Raw genomic sequence first — 19,738 nt, forward strand, 5'->3', positions numbered from 1 at the left:
CCCAGGGCAGGTACAGGGTTAGATACAGAGTAAAGCTCCCTCTACACTGTCCCATCAAACACTCCCAGGGCAGGTACAGCACAGGTTAGATACAGAGTAAAGCTCCCTCTACACTGTCCCCATCAAACACTCCCAGAGCAGGTACAGGGTTCGATACAGAGTAAAGCTCCCTCTACACTGTCCCATCAAACACTCCCAGGGCAGGTACAGGGTTAGATACAGAGTAAAGCTCCCTCTACACTGTCCCATCAAACATTCCCAGGGCAGGGACAGGATTAGATACAGAGTAAAGCTCCCTCTACACTGTCCCATCAAACACTCCCCGGGTCGCTCGGTGAAATCCTGACTCATTGGGAAACACTCCACCCCCTCGATATTCGTATACCTGAGTCTTCCATCCTGTGCTGCAGCCCCTCCCGGGATTATTTTGGTGATGAAGATGCTGGGATCATCTCCGATGTGTGGGTTGTCCGTTCCTCCAGCGATGCTGAACCCTAGGCCGGAGTTCCCCTGGAAGAGGCAGAAAACAGCAACTGCGGAATTACACATCCGTCCCACAAAGTGTGAGCTGGTCTCAGCTTGGTTCATGGGAGCAATCCCGTCTCTGAATCAGGAGATCATGGCCTGCAGCCCACTCCGGGATATAATCCAGGGTCAGGGTGAGGAAAAGGGGGTGTTATTCTTCGAAACACACACCATTGGAAAAAGCATTGGGACAGACTGTGTGAGGGGGGTGATGGAGGAGCTGGTATCTGAGAGTGGGACAGACTGTGTGAGGGGGTGATGGAGGAGCTGGTATCTGAGAGTGGGACAGACTGTGTGTGGGTGATGGAGGAGCTGGTATCTGAGAGTGGGACAGACTGTGTGTGGGGGTGATGGAGGAGCTGGTATCTGAGAGTGGGACAGACTGTGTGTGGGTGATGGAGGAGCTGGTATCTGAGAGTGGGACAGACTGTATGGGGGTGATGGAGGAGCTGGTATCTGAGAGTGGGACAGACTGTGTGTGGGGGTGATGGAGGAGCTGGTATCTGAGAGTGGGACAGACTGTGTGTGGGGGGTGATGGAGGAGCTGGTATCTGAGAGTGGGACAGACTGTGTGTGTGGGTGATGGAGGAGCTGGTATCTGAGAGTGGGACAGACTGTGTGTGGGGGTGATGGAGGAGCTGGTATCTGAGAGTGGGACAGACTGTGTGGGGGTGATGGAGGAGCTGGTATCTGAGAGTGGGACAGACTGTGTGTGGGGGTGATGGAGGAGCTGGTATCTGAGAGTGGGACAGACTGTGTGTGGGGGTGATGGAGGAGCTGGTATCTGAGAGTGGGACAGACTGTGTGTGGGGGTGATGGTGGAGCTGGTATCTGAGAGTGGGACAGACTGTGTGTGGGGGTGATGGAGGAGCTGGTATCTGAGAGTGGGACAGACTGTGTGGGGGTGATGGAGGAGCTGGTATCTGAGAGTGGGACAGACTGTGTGTGAGGGTGATGGAGGAGCTGGTATCTGAGAGTGGGACAGACTGTGTGTGGGGGTGATGGAAGAGCTGGTATCTGAGAGTGGGACAGACTGTGTGTGGGGGTGATGGAGGAGCTGGTATCTGAGAGTGGGACAGACTGTGTGTGGGGGTGATGGAGGAGCTGGTATCTGAGAGTGGGACAGACTGTGTGTGGGGGTGATGGAGGAGCTGGTATCTGAGAGTGGACAGACTGTGTGTGGGGGTGATGGAGGAGCTGGTATCTGAGAGTGGGACAGACTGTGTGTGTGGGTGATGGAGGAGCTGGTATCTGAGAGTGGGACAGACTGTGTGGGGGTGATGGAGGAGCTGGTATCTGAGAGTGGGACAGACTGTGTGTGGGGGTGATGGAGGAGCTGGTATCTGAGAGTGGGACAGACTGTGTGTGGGGGTGATGGAGGAGCTGGTATCTGAGAGTGGGACAGACTGTGTGGGGGGGTGATGGAGGAGCTGGTATCTGAGAGTGGGACAGACTGTGTGTGGGGGTGATGGAGGAGCTGGTATCTGAGAGTGGGACAGACTGTGTGTGGGGGTGATGGAGGAGCTGATATCTGAGAGTGGGACAGACTGTGTGTGGGGGTGATGGAGGAGCTGGTATCTGAGAGTGGGACAGACTGTGTGTGTGGGGGTGATGGAGGAGCTGGTATCTGAGAGTGGGACAGACTGTGTGTGGGGGTGATGGAGGAGCTGGTATCTGAGAGTGGGACAGACTGTGTGAGGGTGATGGAGGAGCTGGTATCTGAGAGTGGGGACAGACTGTGTGGGGGTGATGGAGGAGCTGGTATCTGAGAGTGGGACAGACTGTGTGTGGGGGTGATGGAGGAGCTGGTATCTGAGAGTGGGACAGACTGTGTGTGTGGGGGTGATGGAGGAGCTGGTATCTGAGAGTGGGACAGACTGTGTGTGGGGGTGATGGAGGAGCTGGTATCTGAGAGTGGGACAGACTGTGTGTGGGGGTGATGGAGGAGCTGGTATCTGAGAGTGGGACAGACTGTGTGTGGGGGTGATGGAGGAGCTGGTATCTGAGAGTGGGACAGACTGTGTGTGGGTGATGGAGGAGCTGGTATCTGAGAGTGGGACAGACTGTGTGGGTGATGGAGGAGCTGGTATCTGAGAGTGGGACAGACTGTGTGTGGGGGTGATGGAGGAGCTGGTATCTGAGAGTGGGACAGACTGTGTGTGGGGGTGATGGAGGAGCTGGTATCTGAGAGTGGGACAGACTGTGTGGGGGTGATGGAGGAGCTGGTATCTGAGAGTGGGACAGACTGTGTGGGGGTGATGGAGGAGCTGGTATCTGAGAGTGGGACAGACTGTGTGTGGGGGTGATGGAGGAGCTGGTATCTGAGAGTGGGACAGACTGTGTGTGTGAGGGTGATGGAGGAGCTGGTATCTGAGAGTGGGACAGACTGTGTGTGGGGGTGATGGAGGAGCTGGTATCTGAGAGTGGGACTGACTGTGTGGGGTGATGGAGGAGCTGGTATCTGAGAGTGGGACAGACTGTGTGTGGGTGGATCTTGAACTTAATGAACGCTGAAACAAGCAGGCCCTAAGCACTGCCGACCACTGACAAAGAATGCATGTGTCTTGGTCATACTGTCAGCAGTGTTATCTCTCATGTTTCGCTCGCAGGGAATGTTCTGGAAATAAAGGCAGCCATCTTGAAAAATGATTGGTGGAGAAGAGATTGAAGAAAGGACAAGTCACTTACTCTCTCGAGTGTAATCTCTTCATACTCGATCTCTCCGTCTGTGCCATTTATCTGTCGCAAAAAGGAGACAAGCTCACAAATCAGAGTTAGACCATTCGGCAACAATGAAGGAGATGCTGGGCATTTATTTTTACTTTGAATCCAGCTCGACATCAATCACACAACACAAAACCAATGATAGGAATTTTTTTGAATATTTTCCCTCACAACATCCTCAACCTGCATTTATATAGCGTCCTTAACGTAGTAAAACGTCCCAAGGCGCTTCACAGGAGCGATTATCAAACAAAATTTGACACCGAGCCACATAAGGAGATATTAGGACAGGTGACCAAAAGCTTGGTCAAAGAGGTAGGTTTTAAGGAGCGTCTTAAAGGAGGAGAGAGAGGCGGAGAGGTTTAGGGAGGGAATTCCAGAGCTTAGGGCCCAGGCAACTGAAGGCACGGCCGCCAATGGTGGAGCGATGGGAATCGGGGGATGCGCAAGAGGCCAGAATTGGAGGAGCGCAGAGATCTCGGAGGGTTGTAGGGGCTGGAGGAGGTTACAGAGATAGGGAGGGGGGGCGAGCGCCATGGAGGGATTTGAAAATAAGGATGAGAATTTTAAAATCGAGGCATTGCCGGACCGGGAGCCGATGAGAGTCAGCGAGTGCATCTTTCCTTGCCACATTTCTGACAAGGTCTTCCATCCCCACTCGCCCGGTCCAACGCAGTCCGGCCCGGCCCAGCCCAGTCCGGCCCGGCCCAACCAAGTCCGGCCCGGCCCAACCAAGTCCGGTCCGGCCCAGTCCAGCCCGGTCCGGCCCAGTCCAGCCCGGTCCGGCCCAGTCCAGCCCGGTCCGGCCCAGTCCAGTCCGGTCCAGCCCAGTCCAGCCCAGTCCGGCCCAGCCCACAGATGTGATTTTCACATCGTCCTTTAATGGCTGATACCTGGATTTCAACGCTGCCCATCTCTAAGTGTCCAACCAGCTTCGATCAACCTCCGCACAAACTGCCAGTAGTTTGGTTCAATGTGGAACTAAACTCACCGCCGACTCAGTCAGCCCTGAAAACATCGGCCGGGGCGTTCCTCTGAGACAGGGTACACGAACATATGAGCAATGGCGGACAGGGAAAGACCCTCCTGCTCCGTCCAGCCTGTCCCCCGCAACTTGTGTATTAAAAAACTCCAGGGTCAATTTGAGGGGGAAAATAATCTGGGGAATTCCTCCCTGACCCCCCCCTTCGGTGATTGAAACTAGTCGAGGGGATTCAGTTGGTGCTGATAATTCTATGCAGTATCTCCCATCAATACTCCAACACGTATGTACTGGAAGATGTGAACACAAAAGGGGGATTGATGTGTTGGTCGAACTAAGACAGCACTTACATAAGGCGGAGCTTCCAGGCTTTCTGTATTCACTATCACTGGAGGTGAGTTAGCCTGAAAAACAGAAAGGGGCAAAGAGAAAAGAGCCGTTATTTCAAAGACTTAACACTTTTTCTGACTCGTCTAATCTTTTTTTAAAAAAAAGCGACCCGAACATTGTCCTGAGTCCGGGGAGGAATGACCGAGGTTTCGGTTAGGTGTGGTTAACAGATCGTAACATCAGATTGGAGGCTTCCCCGGGTCAGTCAGAGAGAGAGGGAGACGGAGATCAGAGATTGAGAGAAACAAAGACTTTTGGGGACGTTTTCCGGATGGGTTCCATGGAGCAGTATTTGCTGATCTCCCCACCCCGAAGCTCTTGTTCCTGAAGTAGTAACGTAGCTGACACATGGCGTGACGTGACGTGACGTGACGTGACATTCTGAGCAGGAGATGGAGGAACTTGAGGTGTGATGAATTGACTGAGTCCTGTATCGTGGTGACACCAGGGAATGCACAGCGCTGCTCTTCCTGGAGACCAGCCAGTAGGGAACGGCATTTGGTGTAGTCGGAATCAACACTTGTACTCAGCAAAGCTCCAACTATTCAGGGAACTTGGTGAGAGAGTTTGATTCTGTCTTCATCCTCTTACAATCTGCAGGCTTTTAAAACCCTAGGGTGGTGTGGCCTATCCAGTACTGATGTACCTCAGCTCCCGTACCCTTTTCAATCTTGGTGTTCTCCCACACTCTGGACCTATGCGTCGATTTTAAGGGAGGTAACTGATGTGACCCATCTTAAAATCGGACGTCATTAAAATTAGGTGTCGGCCGGGGCTCAGTGGGGAGCTCTCTCTCGCCCGCCTCTGAGTTATGAAAGTCCTGGGTTCGAGCCCCACTCCAGAGGCTGGAGCCCATAATCCAGGCCAGCGCTCCCAGCGCCAGTCCTGAGGGAGCGCCGCACCGTCAGAGGGGCCGTCTTTCGGATGAGACGTTAAACCGAGGCCCCCGTCTGCCCCCCTCAGGTGGACGTGAAAGATCCCACGGCCATTATTGGAAGAAGAGCAGGGGGAGTTCACCCCAGTGACCTGATGTATCCCTCAACCAACATCATTAAAACAGATGGTCTGGTCATTTATCACATTGCTGTTTGTGGGATCTTGCTGTGCACAAATTGGCTGCCGCGTTTCCCACATTACGTGAGGTGGTGAAAGGGGCTGGAGAAATGGGAGGTCTTTCTTGCTAAAAATCGGGTGGGATGTAGAACGGGCTGAGGGTGCACTGAATCTGACGACAGCCCCCCCCCCCACAATATGACGACAGCCCCCCCCCCCCCCACAATCTGACGACAGCCCCCCCCCCCCCACAATCTGACGACAGCCCCCCCCCCCCACAATCTGACGACAGCCCCCCCCCCCCACAATCTGACGACAGCCCCCCCCCCACAATCTGACGACAGCCCCCCCCCCCCACAATCTGACGACAGCCCCCCCCCCCCACAATCTGACGACAGCCCCCCCCCCCCCACAATCTGACGACAGCCCCCCCCCCCCCACAATCTGACGACAGCCCCCCCCTCCCACAATCTGACGACAGCCCCCCCCCCCACAATCTGACGACAGCCCCCCCCCCCACAATCTGACGACAGCCCCCCCCCCCCACAATCTGACGACAGCCCCCCCCCCACAATCTGACGACAGCCCCCCCCCCACAATATGACGACAGCCCCCCCCCCCACAATATGACGACAGCCCCCCCCCCCACAATATGACGACAGCCCCCCCCCCACAATATGACGACAGCCCCCCCCCACACAATCTGACGACAGCCCCCCCCCCACAATCTGACGACAGCCCCCCCCCCCACACAATCTGACGACAGCCCCCCCCCCCAATCTGACGACAGCCCCCCCCCCCACAATCTGACGACAGCCCCCCCCCCCACAATCTGAGGACAGCCCCACCCCCACAATCTGACGACAGCCCCCCCCCCCCACAATCTGACGACAGCCCCCCCCCCACAATCTGACGACAGCCCCCCCCCCACAATCTGACGACAGCCCCCCCCCCCCACAATATGACGACAGCCCCCCCCCCACAATATGACGACAGCCCCCCCCCCACACAATCTGACGACAGCCCCCCCCCCACAATCTGACGACAGCCCCCCCCCCCACACAATCTGACGACAGCCCCCCCCCCCAATCTGACGACAGCCCCCCCCCCACAATCTGACGACAGCCCCCCCCCCACAATCTGAGGACAGCCCCACCCCCACAATCTGACGACAGCCCCCCCCCCCCACAATCTGACGACAGCCCCCCCCCCACACAATCTGACGACAGCCCCCCCCCCCCCACAATCTGACGACAGCCCCCCCCCCACAATCTGACGACAGCCCCCCCCCACAATCTGACGACAGCCCCCCCCCCACAATCTGACGACAGGCCCCCCCCCACACACAATCTGACGACAGCCCCCCCCCCCACAATCTGACGACAGCACCCCCCCCACAATCTGACGACAGCCCCCCCCCCACAATCTGACGACAGCCCCCCCCCCACAATCTGACGACAGCCCCCCCCCCACAATCTGACGACAGCCCCCCCCCCACAATCTGACGACAGGCCCCCCCCCCACAATCTGACGACAGCCCCCCCCCGACAATCTGACGACAGCCCCTCCCACAATCTGACAACAGCACCCCCCACAATCTGACAACAGCCCCCCCCCACAATCTGACGACAGCCCCCCCCCCACAATCTGACGACAGCCCCCCCCCCCACAATCTGACGACAGCCCCCCCCCCACAATCTGACGACAGCCCCCCCCCACAATCTGACGACAGCCCCACCCCCCCACAATCTGACGACAGCCCCCCCCCCACAATCTGACGACAGCCCCACCCCCACAATCTGACGACAGGTCCCCCCCCCACAATCTGACGACAGCCCCCCCCCCACAATCTGACGACAGCCCCCCCCCCCCACACAATCTGACGACAGCCCCCCCCCCCCCACAATCTGACGACAGCCCCCCCCCCACAATCTGACGACAGCCCCCCCCCCACAATCTGACGACAGCCCCCCCCCCCCACAATCTGACGACAGCCCCCCCCCCCACAATCTGACGACAGCCCCCCCCCCACAATCTGACGACAGCCCCCCCCCCCGTCCTACAGACAGCGGCAGCGGAGAAAGAAATATCGAGCCCAACATCGGAATGATTGGGGACAATCCGGAGAAGTTTCTGAAGGGAATATCACACCTCAGTCTTTCCCCCGGTTTTTTCCCCTCACGGACCTTAGTGCAATTCCCCAACGACAGTCTGGAGAGACCCCTCCCCACTTAATAAACCCCCGGGAATGTAGAACGTTAATGGGGAAGTTTTCTCCCCGACTCTCGCTGGGGGCAGGGGTCCCACGGCCCCCGATCGCCCTCCCGCCCCTCCCCGAGTGTGCGAACCTTGAGAGTGAATCTCAACAGCTATTCTACTGTGTGAGCTATCACGGCCAAGCCCATTCCTGTCCTCAGCTGATGTCAGAACACGGGCGCATACACAACAGAAACTTGCATTTATATAGCACCTTGAACGTCCCGAGGCGCATCACAGGAGCGTAAATCAGTCAAAAATTTGACCCCGAGCCACATAAGGAGATATTAGGACAGGTGACCAAAAGCTTGGTCAAAGAGGTAGGTTTTAAGGAGCGTCTTAAAGGAGGAGAGAGAGTGGGAGAGATTTAGGGAGGGAATTCCAGAGCTTAGGGCCCAGGCAGCTGAAGGCACGGCCGCCAATGGTGGAGCGATGGGAATCGGGGATGAGCGAGAGGCCAGAATTGGAGGAGCGCAGAGATCTCGGAGGGTTGTAGGGCTGGAGGAGGTTACAGAGATAGGGAGGGGGGCGAGGGCCATGGAGGGATTTGAAAACAAGGATGAGAATTTTAAAATCGAGGTGTTCCCGGACCGGGAGCCAATGTCGGTCAGCGAGCACAGGGGGGGTGATGGGTGAACGGGACTCGGTGCGAGTTAGGATACGGGGCAGCAGAGTTTTGGATGAGCTCAAGTTTACAGAGGGTGGGAGACACACAGAAACTCTGAAGCAGCGGAGACTGCAACGTGACAGGGTCCGGGTTCAATTTACCGAGACTCAGCTCTCAAACGGGGTTGGTTCCTTTAAGAGAAAATAGTGTCTGCATACTCTTGTATATTTTTACATCTGTTTTTTTAAAGTCTCTGTTTTAATTATTCAAGAGAAGGAGAGAAACAAAATGTTCTCATTTGTCACGCTGAGTTTCAGGATGAGTGTGATTCTAAGACTCTGTCCTGTAATCTTTCTACATTGTTATTATCCTGTTCTCACACATCAGCTGTTGGTAGAAATTATTACCTGCCAGGACTCAGCACAGATGCTGGTAAATTCTCTTTTGTTTATTGTTTTCTGATAAGACATCCAACTCCCAACTCTCCATGAAGCCCAAGGCCATTCCACCAAAAGCTTAGGCATGTTCAAGTCCTGAATCTGTTTCTGTATCTGGGGAGGTCCCTCTAACCCCTCTCTCACACTCCCAACTCTGGGAGGTCCCTCTAACCCCTCTCTCACACTCCCAACTCTGGGGAGGTCCTTCTAACCCCTCTCTCACACTCCCAACTCTGGGGAGGTCCCTCTAACCCCTCTCTCACACTCCCGTATCTGGGGAGGTCCCTCTAACCCCTCTCTCACACTCCCGTATCTGGGGAGGTCCCTCTAACCCCTCTCTCACACTCCTGTATCTGGGGAGGTCCCTCTAACCCCTCTCTCACACTCCCAAATCTGGGGAGGTCCCTCTAACCCCTCACTCACACTCCTGTATCTGGGGAGGTCCCTCTAATCCCTCTCTCACACACCCATATCGGCGGAGGTCCCTCTAACCCCTCTCTCACACTCCCGTGTGTGGGGAGGCCTGTCTAACCTCTCTCTCACACTCCCTGTATCTGGGGATGTGCCTCTAACCCCTCTCTCAAACACCCGTGTGTGGGGAGGTCCCTCTAACCCCTCTCACACTCCCATATCTTGGGAGGTCCCTCTAACCCCTCTCTCACACTCCCGAGTGTGGGGAGGTCCCTCTAACCCCTCTCTCACACTCCCGAGTGTGGGGAGGTCCCTCTAACCCCTCTCTCACACTCCCGAGTGTGGGGAGGTCCCTCTAACCCCTCTCACACTCCCATATCTTGGGAGGTCCCTCTAACCCCTTTCTCACACTCCCGAGTGTGGGGAGGTCCCTCTAACCCCTCTCTCACACTCCCGAGTGTGGGGAGGTCCCTCTAACCCCTCTCACACTCCCATATCTTGGGAGGTCCCTCTAACCCCTCTCTCACACTCCCGAGTGTGGGGAGGTCCCTCTAACCCCTCTCACACTCCCGAGTGTGGGGAGGTCCCTCTAACCCCTCTCACACTCCCATATCTTGGGAGGTCCCTCTAACCCCTTTCTCACACTCCCGAGTGTGGGGAGGTCCCTCTAACCCCTCTCTCACACTCCCGAGTGTGGGGAGGTCCCTCTAACCCCTCTCACACTCCCATATCTTGGGAGGTCCCTCTAACCCCTCTCTCACACTCCCGAGTGTGGGGAGGTCCCTCTAACCCCTCTCTCACACTCCCGAGTGTGGGGAGGTCCCTCTAACCCCTCTCTCACACTCCCGAGTGTGGGGAGGTCCCTCTAACCCCTCTCTCACACTCCCGAGTGTGGGGAGGTCCCTCTAACCCCTCTCTCACACTCCCGAGTGTGGGGAGGTCCCTCTAACCCCTCTCTCACACTCCCGAGTGTGGGGAGGTCCCTCTAACCCCTCTCTCACACTCCCGAGTGTGGGGAGGTCCCTCTAACCCCTCTCTCACCCTTTACCCGGTCTGGCCTACACGTGACTCCAATCCCACCTTGCCTTTGGCTTTTGATGTCCTCTGAAGTGATCCAGCAAGCCATGCGGTTGTCAGGACAACCATGGATGGACAGTAAGTCCGGCCTTGTCAGCATCACTCATTTCCCAAAAGCAGATTAACAAAGCCACACACGCACATCAGTAGCTCGTTAAACTGGACCCGCAACCCTCTCCCCTCGGATACGCTGCCTCACGCAGGGACTGGGGGCAGGCAGGATCTCCACAGGCCTACAAGAAAATCACTAAATCTGTCAGACAGCTGTCACAAGGACTAAACCTCAAGGGTTAACCTTTATTCCACCTCATAGCAGGATAATCCCCTCCTCACCACACATCTCCCTTAATTCACCTACGTTGACGTGCATAAATTATTGCCTCCAGAAGAGCCTTCTCTTCCCCCTGTTCCTCTGTTTAGCTGATTGTCTATTGACTACCACTGATGCTAACTCTGTCAATCAGAAAGCTCTCGGCCAGTAAGGAGGAGATGGCCTCAGCTCCTCCACCCCCTCCAAAGGCAGGCCCTTCCTGCTGCAGTGAAGGACTCCAGTTAGCAATCCACATGAGAACGAAGAAAACTCGGCCTAAGGGCAACAGACAGTCCTGGGCCTCAAGTTCATCTCAACTCCTTGACGCTGGGGCCTCAAACTCACCCCGAATGGAGCAGGCCCTGAAAGCTAGGCCCGAGCCTCAAATTCGTCCCAACAGTATTGGCCCACTAATAACAGACACCTGACAAGACAATCTTTGGTCTCAGATTTAAGCCACGCAGCACAGAAGGAGGCCATTCTGCCCATCGTGCCTGTGCCGGCTCTTTGAAAGAGCTCTCCAATTAGCCCCACTCCCCCTGCTCTTTCCCCGTATCCCTGCAAAATTTTCCCCCTTTGAGTATTTATCCAATTCCCCTTTGAAAGTTATTATTGAATCTGCTTTCACCGCCCTTTCAGGCAGTGAATTCCAGATCAGAACAACTCGCTGCGTAAAAAAATATTCTCCTCATCTCCCCTCTGGTTCTTTTGTGAATTATTTTAAATCTGTGTCCTCTGGTTACCGACCCTCCTGCCACTGGAAACAGTTTCTCCTTATTTACTCTACCAAAACCCCTCATGATTTTGAACACCTCGATTAAATCTCCTCTTAACCTTCTCTGCTCTAAGGAGAACAATCCCAGCTTCTCCAGTCTCTCCACATAACTGAAGTCCCTCATCCCTGGGACCATTCTGGTAAATCTCCTCCGCACCCTCTCCAAGGCCTTGACATCCTTCCTAAAGTGCGGTGCCCAGAATTGGGACACAACACTCCAGCTGGGGCCGAACCTTGGTTTAGCATAACTTCCTTGCTTTAGTACTCTATGCCTCTACTAATAAAGCCCAGTATCCCGTATGCTTTTTTAACAGCCTTATTTCGAAGAGCAGGGGTGAAGTGACTCCCAATAGTGACGAGAAGGGCAGTGGGCAACAAGCAGCAATCTAGAGGTAGAGGGTAGGAGGATCGGCCTGGAGAAGAACGTCCAAATAGGGGTGCAGCAAAGCCAAAGGAGGAATTCAGGATGAGGACAAGGTCAGTTCCCTGGGGCATGAGGGGCCAATGGAGGTTTAGCAAAGGACAGAGATGATAGCAAGGGGCTTCGGGTAAAGTAGGCCGAGATTGGGAACCTCCGGTGGAGAAAACACTGGCAGTTATGAAAATTGAAACCTAACGAATGCTCAGACGATTAACTCTTTACGCATTGTCAAAAGGCCTTACATTCAATCCCCCAGTAACGGCCTGCAGACATGCAAAGAAAAAAGCAGGATAAATATGTACAAAGCCTGGCGACATACTGACTGCCAAACCGAGTTACTTCAAAGCTTCCATCCTGATGCTTTTTCCCTCAATGTAGAAATTCCAGCGGTTTCTTTGTGATTCAACATCCCGAGGTGCTTCACAGGAGCGATTATCAGACCAAATCTGACACCGAGCCACATAAGGAGATATTAGGACAGGTGACCAAAAGCTCGGTCAAAGAGGGAGGTTTTAAGGAGCGTCTTAAAGGAGGAGAGAGAGGCGGAGAGGTTTAGGGAGGGAATTCCAGAGCTTATCGGGGGATGCGCAGAAGGCCAGAATTGGAGGAGCGCAGAGATCTCGGAGGGTCGTAGGGGCCGGAGGAGGTTACAGAGATAGGGAGGGGGGGGCGAGGGGCCATGGAGGGATTTGAACACGAGGATGAGAATTTTAAAATGGAGGCGTTCCCGGACCGGGAGCCAATGTAGGTCAGCGAGCACGGTGGGGTGATGGGTGACCGGGACCTACAATACCAGACAATACATTTGCACTTCGACACATCACCGCCCGGGCTCAGCGCCAAGCCCTCCTTGCTCAGACACAGCACGGGTGCCGGGCAGATCTCGTCCTGCGTTGTTCCAGCACGTTCTATGCCATCCTTTGAAGTATGCTTCTCGTTTGCACCAGTACGATATCTCCATTTCCCCAGACAGGCCGTCTCTGTGGCATCTCTGAGCGAGAATTTAAAATTCAACACCAATTAGTGTTGAATCATGCCCGGTTTTTTTTGCGCCACAGGCTTTGTGTCTCTTGAGAAGCATTTTTCTGACTGAGCTCTCTGGCAGGCAGCAGAAATAAGAGGTTTTCACTGCATCCCTCTGGACTGGGTTCAAACGCAGGATCCCAAGGCAAAAAGGGTTAATGTTCGCACCGAATGACCAGATCACCTGTATTTGGTGATGTTGGTTCAGGTGATAAATATCAGCCCCAGGACACCCCCCCTGCTCTTCTCCAAATAGTGGCCGTGGGATCTTTTACATCCACTGAGAGGGCAGACGGGGCCTCGGAATAACGTCTCATTCGAAAGACGGCACCTCCGACGGTGCGGCGCTCCCTCAGTACTGACCCTCCGACGGTGCGGCGCTCCCTCAGTACTGACCCTCCGACGGTGTGGCGCTCCCTCGGTACTGACCCTCCGACGGTGCGGCGCTCCCTCGGTACTGACCCTCCGACGGTGCGGCGCTCCCTCGGTACTGACCCTCCGACGGTGCGGCACTCCCTCAGTGCTGACCCTCCGACGGTGCGGCGCTCCCTCAGTACTGACCCTCCGACGGTGCGGCGCTCCCTCGGTACCGACCCTCCGACAGTGCGGCGCTCCCTCAGTACCGACCCTCCGACAGTGCGGCACTCCCTCAGTACTGACCCTCCGACAGTGCGGCCCTCCCTCAGTACTGACCCTCCGACAGTGCAGCGCTCCCTCAGTACTGACCCTCCGACAGTGCGGCCCTCCCTCAGTACTGACCCTCCGACAGTGCGGCGCTCCCTCAGTACTGGCACTGGGAGTGTCAGCCTAGGTGATGGGGCTCAAGTCTCTGGAGTGGGGCTCGAACTCATGAATTTCTGTCTCCGAGGCGAGAGGGAGATCTCCCCACTGAGACACAGCTGACATATTTTGTTCAATCGAGAGCTCCGTGTGCCTGATATGTTCACGAACACTCTACTGATATATCAATAAACGTAAAGTGACAAGAGAACATCGCACAGGCCCATCTTAAAATCTCCCTCACGCCAATGGGCTTATAAAAAGTACCAGTGGAACTGCGTGAAGCAATTTGTGAATTCGCCACACCTCGTTCCACAGCTTGCCTGTTTCCTTAGATCGCTGATATCAGTATGAATTTCACAGAGAACGCTGGCAAGATTCTAGGCACCAGATGTATCGACACTCGAGGTGGGATGTAAATCCCCTGAACCTGCCCCTACTGCATAACAGTGAGCAGAACACAGCGTGGGCTACTGAGGTCCCAGGCCGACCCTCACTGGGGCACGAGAAAGCCGCAGGCCCCCCCCCTGGGACCCCTGGGAAACTGGGCAGTGTGACCCTGGGGCTGAGTTTGCTTCCGATAGGAACACAGGAACAGGAGGAGGCCATTCAGCCCCTCCAGGCTGTTCCGCCATTCAATTAGATCACAGCCGATCTGTATCTTAACTCCATCTACCCGCCTTGGTTCCTTAATCCCCTTACCGATGATCAAAAGTGGCTCAGTGGGCAGCACTCTTGTTTTTGAGTCAGAAAGTTGTGGGTTCAAGTCTCCCTCCAGGAACTTAAGCCCATAATCTCGGCCGATACTCCCAGTACCAGTACCGAGGGAGTGCAGCACTATCAGAGATGCCATCTTAAGAAATAAGGAGCAGCAGGAGGCCATACGGCCCCTCTAGTCTGCTCTGCCATTCAATAAGGTCGTGGCTGGTAAATTCCATCCTCCCCATATCCTTTTCGGATGAGACGTTAAACCGAGGCCCCGTCTGCCCTCTCAGGTGGGTATAAAAGATCCCACGGCCACTATCTCGAAGAAGAGCAGGGGGAGTTCTCCCTGGTGTCCTGGGGCCAATATTTATCCCTCAACCTAAAAGCAGATGATCTGGTCATTTATCACATTGCTGTTTGTGGGATCTTGCTGTGCGCAAATTGGCTGCCGCGTTTCCTACATCACAACAGTGACTACACTTTAAAAAAAGAAGTACTTCATTGGCTGTAAAGTGCTTTGGGACGTCCTGAGGTCATGGAAAGCGCTGTAGAAATGCAAATTCTTTCTCCTTTCTTTCAGACTAGCCCTCGGGACAGTTGAGTAAACACGAGATAAATACAACCAGAGGCTGAGATTCTGATAGGGAAGGTGGAAGTTACACAACACCCAATCACATCTCCCCATTTTTTATTTGTTTTGTTCTGGGGATGTGGGCGTCACTGGCGAGGCCGGCATTTATTGCCCATCCCCTAATTGCCCTTGAGAAGGTGGTGGTGAGCCGCCTTCTTGAACCGCTGCAGTCCGTGTGGTGACGGTTCTCCCACAGTGCTGTTAGGAAGGGAGTTCCAGGATTTTGACCCAGCGACGATGAAGGAACGGCCGATATATTTCCAAGTCGGGATGGTGTGTGACTTGGAGGGGAACGTGCAGGTGGTGTTGTTCCCATGCGCCTGCTGCCCTCGTCCTCCTAGGTGGTAGAGGTCGCGGGTTTGGGAGGTGCTGTCGAAGAAGCCTTGGCGAGTTGCTGCAGTGCATCAGGAGATTCCGGGGGGGGGAGATTCAGATGGCCGCAGAGTGGGGACACCTTCAGGACAACCTCTTCCTTTCTTAGCGTAGGTAAACTCCACTCAACATTGTGCGAGAGACACATCCAATCCACCGGCTCAAACTCATTGGGTTCCGTAGTTTGGGACAGATGCAGTCAGCGAAGTGATTGAGGCGGGAAGGAGCAGAGAGGTAGGTGTGAGCCAGGAGCACATGGCAGAGGATATCCTTGCGATAAACAATGCTCTGTGTGCACACACGTATCTGAGCTATTTTCAGCGCATGGCTGCCCTGTTCCTGTTTGAGACTGAACTCCTCACAGTCGGAGCGACTACTCAGAACTTTGTGGGGGGCCGACTTCCTGCTTGTTTAACGCCAGTAATATCAGCGCAAAAGATCGGGGGAATTTTAAACGTAAGTGAGTTGCGCCCAAAACCAGTTACCTTGGTGTTTTCTGCGACCTTTTACGCTGGTTCGAGATTCAATTCGCCCGAATCAGGCTCCCCACACCCCACAAAACTGGTCACGACCACCCTCTCCCCCCAACCTCGGTCGACATTGCGAGGTTCCCTCGATTGGGCCCAGAGCGGGAAGCTCGACCCCGTAGTCTTTATCTGGCTGGTACTCGTGTCTTTGGGTTGGGAGTTTGAGGCCTGTAGTCTCGGCTGCAGCGTATTACCGAGGGAGTTCCACACGAGACATTAAACCACAGCTGTGGTTCAGGCAGATATTTAAAATCCAATGGCTCTTCTCCAGGAGCAGGTCCTCTCATGCCCTGACCAGCATTCCTCCCTAAACGTGTCAGCCGGGGCTCAGTGGGGAGCTCTCTCTCTGTCTCTCTCTCTCTCTCTCTCGCCTCTGAGTCACAAGGTCGTGGGCTCGAGCCCCACTCCAGAGACTTGAGCACAAAATCCAGGCTGACACTCTCAGTGCAGTACTGAGGGAGTGCTCACACACACACAGAGACATACACACAGACACAGAGATATACGCACTCACAGACACACAGTGGCGCATACACACATACACACACAGACACACACACAGACACATACACACACATACACACACAGACACATACACACACACACACAGACACACAGACACATACACACACACAGGAATACACATACATACCTACACAGACACATACACAGACAGACACAGATACAGAGACGCTTAGGCACACACACACACAGATACACACATATATATACACACATACACACACACACACGCACACAGTTGTTGATTTACTGAGGCAGTGATTTGAAGGTTTAACAATTGTTCTCACTATCCCCAGTCTTGCTCCACATCGTAGAGTGTTTGGCCAGTGGACGAGACAGGACTGAGCTGGCTTGTGGCAGCACTCCTCCCCCTCGCACACCACGGTTGAATATCCTGCCTATCCTGAACATCAAGCCTCACACAAAGAGTGGACACTCGAGCGTTTCCTCATAACAAGAGGGAGCTCACAGCGGAGGCTGCGTTTTAACAAAGAAAAACACATCTCAAAAAAAAAAACAATCAACTGACAGCTAAATGTACCAAACCGACCGGCTTGAAACCATTCCACCCTGAAGTCCTGACCTTACTCTCAAGCTCCTGCGGCTAGCTGCCAATCAAGGTACCCTGGGGGAGGGAAACTCATTAGAACACGGCCATCCTCACAGCAAGACTGGCTCGTGCCCGGAGACGGAAGTCAGGTGATGTCTTGACCTTAATTAGAGAGGGTGCGTGAGGAAGTCGGTGATTGGACAAGGAGTGGCAAGTGTCCATCCAGGTCAGAGAGTGACGAACGCATCCTCGTCGGCACTTGCCCTCCCACAATGCCGAGTTTGTTCTTAAGCTGCTGGCTGGAGATTGTCCGTGAGCAACAACAACCACTTGCATTTATATAGCGCCTTTAACATAGTAAAACCGTCCCAAGGCGCGTCAGAGAAGTTTTACACAGCAGACAGTATAGGATGAGCAGACATCTTATGCTGACAGTGCCTCTCACATTTACATAACAAGTGGTAATGGGAGGGATGGCAGCCATCATTTCCTATTGTCAGGCTTCTAATCCTCAACCCTGCTGTCACAACCGGGCATCTGTGCACAGTCGGTCTCTGTCAGAGTGCCTAGTGACGCCACTGTGTCGGCCAATGAATTGGAGGCGGGGCGGAACTTCTGGCAGGACTCGCAGCAAACAGTCTATCTACTCGGCAAACAGGGTCTATTTAAACGGAGTCGATTTAAACAGAGCCTCTACGAACGACAGCAAGCAGAACTCATCGCCAAAACTACAGCAGCTTCTCCCGATAAAAGCAGGATCATTTCTCCAGCAAATTGCAGAGAGTGGAGGATAGTTGCATATCTGCAGCCGGTTTCTGTTCACTGGTTTCCTACAACCGGAACAAAACACCACAGCAAGGGAAGGACCGAGAAACACTAGCGACGGCACAGGAATGTCAGCGAAATCAAAAGTATTGAAGGGGAAAGCTCCACACCCTGCCCTCTGTGGCTCACGTAATCCAGGCCGACACTCCCAGTGTAGTGCTGAGGGAGCGCTGCACTGTCGGAGGGTCAGTACCGAGGGAGCGCCGCACTGTTGGAGGGTCAGTACCGAGGGAGCGCCGCACTGTTGGAGGGTCAGTACCGAGGGAGCGCTGCACTGTCGGAGGGTCAGTACCGAGGGAGCGCTGCACTGTCGGAGGGTCAGTACTGAGGGAGCGCTGCACTGTCAGAGGGTCAGTACTGATGGAGCGCCGCACTGTCGGAGGGTCAGTACTGAGGGAGCGCCGCACTGTCGGAGGGTCAGTACTGAGGGAGCGCCGCACTGTCGGAGGGTCAGTACTGAGGGAGCGCCGCACTGTCGGAGGGTCAGTACTGAGGGAGCGCCGCACTGTCGGAGGGTCAGTACTGAGGGAGTGCCGCACTGTCGGAGGGTCAGTACTGAGGGAGCGCCACACTGTCGGAGGGTCAGTACTGAGGGAGCGCCGCACTGTCGGAGGGTCAGTACAGATGATCTGGTCATTTACCTCATTGCTGTTTGTGGGATCTTGCTGTGCGCAAATTGGCTGCCGCGTTTTCCTACATTACAACAGTGACTACACTTCAAAAAGTACTTCATTGTCTGTAAAGCGCTTTGGGACGTCCTGAGGTGGTGAAAGGGGCTGGAGAAATGCAAGTCCAGCAGCGGCCACTGGACGGTGAAACAATGGCCAATGTTCTCGCCCCGGGTCAGTGAAGTCTGCTGTCGGACCTCGGCTGTCGCCCTGACCGACTCGACACTGGCCAATATCCTGGGTCCCAGCGTGGGGACCATGAAGGGGGTTGCCAACTCTGGCTGGACGTATCCCTGGAGATTTCATCACCTGACCTCCCGTCTCCAAACGCCCTACCCGGTCAAATAGCCTTTTCCCCTTTACCAATATTTCTCTAACTAATAAAACAAAAGTATTCAAAGAATATGAATAAAAAATGTTTCTTTTAATGCTCCCCCCTCCGTTTTACGATTTTTCTCCCTAGGGGCTTTTGTTCTCAGCAGTTTCTTGAAATGTATCTTAAATTCCTGGAGGCTCCAGGACAATCCAGGAGGGGTTGGCGACCCCTAGATCTGCAGCCATCCCAATGTCCATGATGTGCTTTTATTAGCGAGTGGCGGACAAGCTGCCTCTGACCCCGAATGACCCCCTCATTAGTGATTCTATATCAGCGGCAGCCTGAAGTGTCAAACACTGGACGTCAGTCACCAGTCACACCGGCAGCTACTGGGCTGCAACACGCTGAACTGGGAAACTGGAGAGGGCAAACAAAGTCAAGCTGAAACCTGCAACACAGGAACAGGAGGAGGCCGCTCAGCCCCTCGAGCCTGTTCCGCCATTCAATTAGATCAAGGCTGATCTGTATCTTAACTCCATTTACCCCCCTTGGTCCTGTAACCCTTAATCCCCTCACCCAACAAAAATCCATTAATCTCAGTTTTGAAATTTCCAATTTCCCCCCCAGTCTCAACAGCTTTTTGGGGGAGAGAATTCCAGATTCCCACTCCCCTTTGTGTGAAGAAGTGCTTCCTGACATCACCCCTGAACGGCCTGGCTCTAATTTTAAGGTTCTGCCCCCTTGTTCTGGACTCCCCCCCACCAGAGGAAATAGTTTCTCTCTCTCGACCCTGTTATCTTGTTCTTTTTCCACACTAGTTTCAGCTCAGTTCATATCCTTTTGAGGTTTAG

At 54.5% G+C, this 19,738-nt stretch overlaps 1 long non-coding RNA gene across 1 annotated transcript; it reads right to left on the reverse strand.

The window, feature by feature from the left end:
- Positions 1-390: 390 nt before the first annotated feature.
- LOC137309141 (uncharacterized) lies at positions 391-17,201 on the reverse strand. The gene is made up of 4 exons (XR_010959760.1): positions 17,112-17,201; positions 4,582-4,635; positions 3,214-3,264; positions 391-510 (listed from the first exon to the last, which is right to left on the reverse strand). It is a non-coding gene; the product is annotated as an uncharacterized lncRNA (long non-coding RNA).
- Positions 17,202-19,738: the final 2,537 nt, after the last annotated feature.

This window comes from Heptranchias perlo, unplaced genomic scaffold (genome assembly GCF_035084215.1).
Source record: "Heptranchias perlo isolate sHepPer1 unplaced genomic scaffold, sHepPer1.hap1 HAP1_SCAFFOLD_1484, whole genome shotgun sequence".
NCBI lineage: Eukaryota > Metazoa > Chordata > Chondrichthyes > Hexanchiformes > Hexanchidae > Heptranchias > Heptranchias perlo.